This window comes from Rhinoderma darwinii, chromosome 2 (genome assembly GCF_050947455.1).
Source record: "Rhinoderma darwinii isolate aRhiDar2 chromosome 2, aRhiDar2.hap1, whole genome shotgun sequence".
In the NCBI taxonomy this organism is placed as follows: domain Eukaryota; kingdom Metazoa; phylum Chordata; class Amphibia; order Anura; family Rhinodermatidae; genus Rhinoderma; species Rhinoderma darwinii.
Genome location: NC_134688.1, coordinates 173,789,733 through 173,795,732, shown reverse-complemented (window position 1 = coordinate 173,795,732; position 6,000 = coordinate 173,789,733).

Below are 6,000 nucleotides of genomic sequence, written 5' to 3'. Positions count from 1 at the left end.
TAGCAGCATATTAAAAGACACTGGACAGTCACAGGACAAAGCCCTGTGGTGGGGCAGGCCTGCTTGTAGCAGACGGCACTGGGGGTGGATTGGTGGTGGTTGGCTGGTAGTAGTGGTGGTGGTGGACTACTGACAGCACGGGTGGTGGTGGTAGTAGTAGCTGCATCAACAGCACAGCAGCACATTAAAAAAGAGTGGACAGGACAAAGCCCTGTGGTTGTTTTTCTGAGACTTGTCAGAGGTACTGCGGATGATGCTGTGCTGTGTATGAGGACCGGCGTCGGTTACTAGGCAGACACAGACAACATGGAAGATCAAGCCAAGGCTTCCTTTGGAACAAAACGTGGAAAATAAACTGTGGCAGAATTTTACAATCCCCAAGATAAAAAGAGGACATTAAAAAAAGACTGTGGTGGGGCAGGCCTGCTTGTAGCAGACGGCAGTGGAGGTGTATTGGGTGGTAGTAGAGGTAGCCAACGGACAGCAAGGTTGGTGGTAGTAGTAGTAGTAGCACATTAAAACAGACTGGACAGTCACAGGACAAAGCCCTGTGGTGAGGCTGGCCTCAGGCCTGCTTGTAGCAGACGGCAGTGGAGGTGTATTGGTGGTAGTAGAGGTAGCCAACGGACAGCAAGGGTGGTGGTAGTAGTAGTAGTAGTAGCAGCACATAAAAAGAGACTGGACAGTCACATGACAAAGCCCTGTGGTGGGGCAGGCCTGCTTGTAGCAGACGGCAGTGGAGGTGTATTGGTGGTAGTAGAGGTAGCCAACGGACAGCAAGGGTGGTAGTAGTAGTAGCAGCACCACATTAAAAGACACTGGACAGTCACAGGACAAAGCCCTGTGGTGGGGCAGGCCTGCTTGTAGCAGACGGCACTGGTAGTGGATTGGTGGTAGAAGTAGTAGCAGCATCAACAGCGGCACATTAAAAAAAGAGTGGACAGGACAGAATCCTGTAGTAGCAGGTGGCAGTAGCAGGCGGCAGCAGCAGCAGCAGCAGCAGCAATGTCAGATCTAATCAGTGGCATCAGGCACAGGGGTTTTAAAATCCTCACCGATCCACGCTTGATTCATTTTCAAAAACGTGAGATTTTCCAAGCTGTTGGCGGACAATCTTGTTCGCTTAGGGGTGACGAAGCCCCCTGCCGCGCTGAATACCCTCTCTGACGCTACACTGGAGGGTGGACAAGACAGTACACCCATTGCAAACTGGACCAGTTCTTGCCAATGATCCAATCTGCTGACCCAGAAGTCCATGGGGTCTGGGATCAGTATTTCTGACGGAGAAAAGGCACAGTCCAGATACGAGTGAACCTGGTTGTTTAGGTGCTGGACCTGGTGATGGTGAACATCCCTTTGGTGACTACGATGTGTGTCAGGTCGGGGTATTGGATGTAAAAATGTTGTCATCATATTTTCCAAACTGAATTGGCTGCTGCTGCTGCTGCCGCTGCTGCCGCCTATTGCAGAGGTAGCTCTGCCAGAGGCGGTGGAACGATGAGACAGTGGGGAGCGGAGAGTGGCCCCCCGGTCAGACATGCTTGCAGCAGGTGTTTGCCGTTTGAAAGCCGTGACAAGCTGGCTGCATAGCTTCTCTCGATAATATGCAAATTTTGCCTCCCTCTCGGAAGGCGCAAAAAACTCCCCCATTCTGGCTTTATACCGAGGGTCTAAAAGTGTGGCTATCCAGTACTCATCTCTTTGCTTCATGCTAACAATACGACAGTCAGCGCGCAAGTAACGAAGCATACAGCTCGCCATCCTGGCCAGCGTTTCAGAGGGCCCGGTTGGTTCCATCTCCGCCCCATACTGCCATGGTTGTCCATCATCAAGGTCGTCGTCAGACTCGTCATCACCATCACTGTCATGTTGTGCGGCTGCCTCGTCCCCTATCCCTTCCTGTGATTCCATCTCCAAATCCAGCTCCTCTTCAGGTCCTGTTTCCTCCTCCTCCTCCTCCTCCTCCTCAACATCCATAGCCAGCTGTGATCCTTCCTCCATCCTTTGCTGAATCATCGCTGTGAGCGTTTGCTCCATAATGAATATCAGCGGCATAACATCGTTCATTCCGCTACCTTCACGGCTCACAAATCGTGTGGCCTCTTCAAAGGGCCTCAAAACGCGACATGCGTCTCTAACCAGCTGCCAGTGCCTGAGCTAGAAATTACACTGGCTCCAAACGCTGCCCGTCTGCTGCATCAGGAAATCATTCACGGCTTTCCGCTGTTCGTACAGACGGTCCAACATGTGCAGGGTGGAATTCCAGCGTGTTATAACGTCGCAAATCAGGCTGTGTTCTGGGAGATTGTTTTGACGCTGCAAGTCCAGGAGGGCGTGCTTAAATACATACGAACGTCTAATGCGAACGCAAACCCTCCTGGACATGGCCAGCACACCCTTCAAACCAACATATGACTTTAAGAAGCGTGTTATGACCAGATTGATCACATGTGCTATGCAAGGAGCGTGTGTCTGGTGACCTAGATGCAGTGCAGCCACAACGTTCTTCCCGTTATCAGAGACAACATTGCCCAGTGTGAGTTTCAGAGGAGACAGCCAGCGTGCGATTTCCTCCTTGATGCACAGCAGCAGCTCCTGCCCTGTGTGGCTTTTCTCGCCCAGGCTCAGCAGGTGTAAGACAGCGTTGTGGCGCTTCACCTTGCACCTATGAAAAGAGGAGGGAGGAGGAGTGGAAGATACGCTGTGTCCTGTTGGGGACGGGAAGACCTCCATTGAGGAGGGCAAGGAGGAGGAGGAGGAGTAGGAGGAGGAGGATGGTAGGCGCCTGGTGTCCGGAGTTGAACCAGAAAGATACAAGCGTGGAGGTGGTAATGCCTGGCATTACTGTGGTGGTGCATCGGACTGCAAAATATTGACAATGTGGGCCGTGAAAGACATGTACTGTCCCTGCCCATAGTTGCTGCTCCACGTGTCGACGGAGGCATGTACCCTGCTGCACACGGATAATTGCAAGGACTGGCCCACCTTTTCCTCCACGTGCTTATGCAAGGCAGGGACAGCTGTTTTGGAGAAGTAATGGCGGCTAGGTATTCGCCACCTAGGCTGAGCGCACGCCATCAATTGCTTGAAGCAGGAGGAGTCGACCAGGTGGTATGGCAGCGATTGCACCACCAACAACTTAGCCAGGTGTGAATTAAGCCGCACGACAAGTGGATGACTGGGTATATATTGTTGCTTATTGGACAACGATTCCGTAATGGATAACTGACGGGACGTAGGAGGAGCACTAGATGACAGTGATGATGATGATGACAACGACATGGTGGATAAGGCCTGGCTACTACTTAGATGACAGGGACTGGGAGCAGCAGCAGCAGCGGCAGAGGGTTCTTCATTAGATGTACATGATGGTGGGGCATGTCGATTGTCCCACATGGCCTTGTGATGCCGCTCCATGTGTTTACGTAGAGCGGTAGTTCCCACATTGCTGCCCTGCCCACGCCTTACTTTCTGCTTGCAGATACGTCACTGTGCCATGTTTTCGTCCTCCGGGAAGGTACAGAAAAATTGCCACACGGCAGAGTACCGTAAAGAGGTAGTACCACGTCCACCACCACCACCACCACCCGAGCTTGCCCCTTGTCTGGCAGGCTTTTTTCGGGAGCCTACACCAGTAGCATCAGTGTCGCTGTCAACGGCTGCTGAGCTGACCCTACCGCTGCAACGTTTTGCAGATTGACTTCTGCCCCTACCTCGGCTTGGCTGTTTATCACTGCCAGTGCCGCCACTACTACCCTTCTCCTCTGACGCCGTCATCACCTCGTCACCTGGTTCCCACGTCCTGTCTAAAACAACATCATCATAGCCCTCCTCATCATCCCCGCCACTTCTGGCACTGTGTTGTGAATGTGATGTGACATCATGGCGGGCTCCATGCCCCCCCTCTAAACTGCCACCACGGCTACCACCAACACCCCCACTACCACAGCTATGCGTCTCGGACACCGCTTCCACCTCCACCACCGCCACAACACACTCCGTTGGCTGACTCGTGGAAAACAAATCATCATCACTATGTTGTTCTGTATCTTCCTTCGCACCAGAGGAGATGTCTCTTAGGGTATGTTCACACGCTAGCTGGCTTTTACGGCTGAAATGACAGCCTGTTTTCAGAAGAAAACAGCTGCGTCGTTTCAGCCGTAAAAGCTCCTCCTCGTATTATGCGAGGCGTCTGTGACGCTCGTATATCTTGAGCAGCTCTTCATTGAGTTCAATGAAGAACGGCTAAAATTACGTTGCAAAGAAGTGCCATGCACTTCTTTGCCGAGGCAGTCAATTTACGCGTCGTCGTTTGACAGCTGTCAAACGACGACGTGTAAATTGCAGGTCGTCTGCACAATACGTCGGCAAACCCATTCAAATGAATGGGCAGATGTTTGCCGACGTATTGTAGCCCTATTTTCAGATGTAAAACGACGCATAATACGCCTCTATTACGTCTGAAAATAGGTCGTGTGAACCCAGCCTTAGGACTTTCAGGAATGATGGCTTCCCGCTAGGAAGGGGGAGTGAAGACATAGATGATGGAATGGAAACCCTAGAAATACCCATATTACTACTGTCACTGTGCCAAGGAACTGTAGAGGATCTGGAATCCAACGAAACCTGGCTTGAAGCCAGATCATCAGAGTCTTCCTGCTGAGATGACCGCGAGCCAGCCAACCAGTCCACAATGGCCGAATTGTCTAAAGTAACCCGCCCACCGGAGGAGATGGACAAGTCTGGCTTGCTGATACTGCTACTACTACCAGCAGGCACATGGCTGATGCTACTAGTGGAACTGGGCACATGTCTTGTGCCACAAATGCTGGTACTGGGTCTGGCACCAACAGATCCAACATTTGGACTGGAAGAGGACATGGCATGGGTGTTTTTTCCTCTACCCCGTCCTTTCACAGCCTTTTTTTTACAATACATTTCACTGCTGTGCTGGAGTGCAGCAAGTTGAATCAAAACCCCGGTGATGAGCCCCTTCTAAAAGCGTATTCACACACTGGCTTGGCCAATGGCAATGAATGAGAATTTCTATCAACAACGCCGCGGTGCACTCAGGGAATGCTGGGCGTTGTAGTACTACAAAGGCTGCCTTTATTGCAAGTTGGATTGTTATATAACCCATGCAACGGGGATGAGCCCCTTCTAAAAGCTTATTCACACACTGGCTTGGCAAATGGCAATGAATGAGAATTTCTATCAGCCATTGTGCACTGACTCAGGGAATGCTGGCCCTGGGCATTTAGTACTACAAAGGCTGCCTCAGCTGCCTGTATTGCAAGTTGGATGCAACGGGGATGAGCCCCTTCTAAAAGCATATTCACACACCGGCTTGGCAAATGGCAAGGAATGAGAATTTCTATCAGCCACGCCGCGGTGCACTCAGGGAATGCTGGGCGTTGTAGTACTACAAAGGCTGCCTGTATTGCAAGTTGGATTGTTATGTTAGCGGGGATGAGCCCCTTCTAAAAGCTTATTCACACACTGGCTTGGCAAATGGCAATGAATGAGAATTTCTATCAGCCACGCCGTGGTGCACTCAGGGAATACTGGGCGTTGTAGTACTACAAAGGCTGCCTGTATTGCAAGTTGGATTGTTATGTTAACAGGGATGAGCCCCTTCTAAAAGCTTATTCACAGACTGGCTTGGCAAATGGCAATGAATGAGAATTTCTATCAGTCGCGGTGCACTCAGGGAATGCTGGGCGTTGTAGTACTACAAAGGCTGCCTGTATTGCAAGTTGGATTGTTATGTTAACGGGGATGAGCCCCTTCTAAAAGCTTATTCACACACTGGCTTGGCAAATGGCAATGAATGAGAATTTCTATCAGCCACGCCGCGTGCACTCAGGGAATGCTGGGCGTTGTAGTACTACAAAGGCTGCCTGTATTGCAAGTTGGATTGTTATGTTAATCCATGCAACGGGGATGAGCCGCTTCTAAAAGCTTATTCACACACTGGCTTGGCAAATGGCAATGAATGAG